Raw genomic sequence first — 1,907 nt, 5'->3', positions numbered from 1 at the left:
ACCCCTACGTGGGATGGATATCAGAGTGGTAATCGCCAGTGAGGTCCCTTTGCAGACGGGAAGTTTTGATACACACGTGCAGCATATTCTTGACCCCACTCCCCAGTCGAGCGTCCAAAGCCTGGGGTTGAGGGGAGGCGGCAGAAGAGGCAGGTGGAAAGAATTTGAAACTGACNNGCTGTCGCGAGGAGGCGGTCCTGCCCGCCGCCCAGCCCCTTCGCTCCCAGTCGAGGAGCCTCCAGCGCCCGCCGCCGAGTCTGCGCGCTCCGAGACTAGGACTTTGTCATTTTTTCCTAGCCGGGCAAAGTTACGGGATTCCTAGCAGCCCCCAGGCGCGCGGCCGCAGTGGCTCCGCGCTTGCGCCGGGACTGAGCGCCACTCCGTGTGTGTCCTCGCCTTGCCGCGCGGGTGCGCGCGTGGGGGAAGCAGGTCCGTCCTGCTGGCGGCCTGTGGGCTCGCCCCTCCCCTAACCATTTCCCTCTCCCACACACACGCTCATAAACACAGGGCACGTGGAAATTCTCAGCCAAAGCGCCTTGCCCGGGCGGGTGCTCAACGTGGTGATTTATAAACAACTCAGCCACTCCCCAAAGAGCTCGTTCCTCGTTAGTCATGATGAATTCTCTGGCCCGCTCCACTTTGCTGTCTAGATTAAGATGCTCGGAGGCCCCAAAGTGCTCCCCTTGAGCGTTGTTTTGGCTTCCTTGTCAAACCCAGGACCGCCGGCAGCGCCAGTGCTACACGCACAGGGCCAAGGGTGAGAGGTGGGGACGAGAGTCACTTTCCCTGGGGTCTTTTTTTCTTTTCCCCGGCAGCAACTTTTGATTCTCGCGGCAGTGTCCGCGCCCTTCACTTGGCCCTGCGTGGTGGTCCCGCTGCCGTAGGCAGGGTCCGCGCCTGCGTCTCTCCCACTCGGCTCGCAGGCTCCTAAACCCCGGGCAGGCACCTGCTCCGGGTGGCCGGGGAACTGACCAAGCGACGCGCTCGCGCGCAGGAGAGCGGCGCCGCGGTGTCCCCTCCCGCAGTCCGGCTCTGGAGTTCGCGGCGGAAGGCTCAGCTGGGAGCCTAGCCCGCGAGCGCCCGAGAGCCGAGAGCCGAGTTAGCCCAGCCCCACTCGCGGGCGTCCGTAGAAGTTACTAATTCGGAAGCTTCTCCTGGCATCAGCCCGTTTTCCGTCACACACCGTTCCTCCGTTTGGAAGCAGCTAACGGAAAAGTTGCGTCGAGAAGAGCCAGCCGCACAGGCAAGCGCGCGCGCAGCCCCGCGTCCCGGCTCCCCGGGGCGGCCCTGGGTGCCGCCGCCGCCCTCGGAGGCTGCGCGCCCCTCGCCCGCGCTTCTGGAGCCTCGCACAGGGCAAAGGTCCGCCCGCCCAGCCTCCCGGCTTTCTAACCCCCAAACCGCGCGCTCCCCAGTGTGTTAATCGGACACACTTTCTGAGTTTTGTTTTGTTTTCAGTCCAGGCCGCTGCGCTGTCAGAGCAGGCAGTTCCGCGCCTTTACAGGAGTTTCTCCCTGGCGGGTGAGCGCAGGCTGAGCCTGCCTCGCGCGGGGTCCTCTCGCCCGGGGGCTGGGAGGCGCCCGAGCCTGGAACCTACAGGGAAGAGAGCCTGTGCTAGCGGCGGGTTGAAAGGGAGGAAAGGGACCTTTATTTGGGGCAAAAGGGTCCGCACATCCTGNAAAGCAAATGGACATTGACATTCCATCCGTGGGGGTAAAGGAGACTTCACCAAGGGGACAAGTCTGGCCCCTGACTCGGCTTGAGAAACGCTGGTGAGGGTGTGTGTGTGTGTGTGTGTGTGTGCGCGCGCGCGCGCGTGTGTGTCCCAAGGTGACTAAAAATGGGACTACTCCTGGTCCTGCGACTCAGCTTTTCTTTTTCTCTCTCCTTCTTCCCCCCCCCCCAGCCCT

The sequence above is a fragment of the Crocuta crocuta genome, unplaced genomic scaffold (genome assembly GCF_008692635.1).
Source record: "Crocuta crocuta isolate KB4526 unplaced genomic scaffold, BGI_CrCroc_1.0 scaffold194, whole genome shotgun sequence".
NCBI lineage: Eukaryota > Metazoa > Chordata > Mammalia > Carnivora > Hyaenidae > Crocuta > Crocuta crocuta.
The sequence above is the reverse complement of the archived record's forward strand: the minus strand, read 5'-3'. Positions refer to the sequence as shown.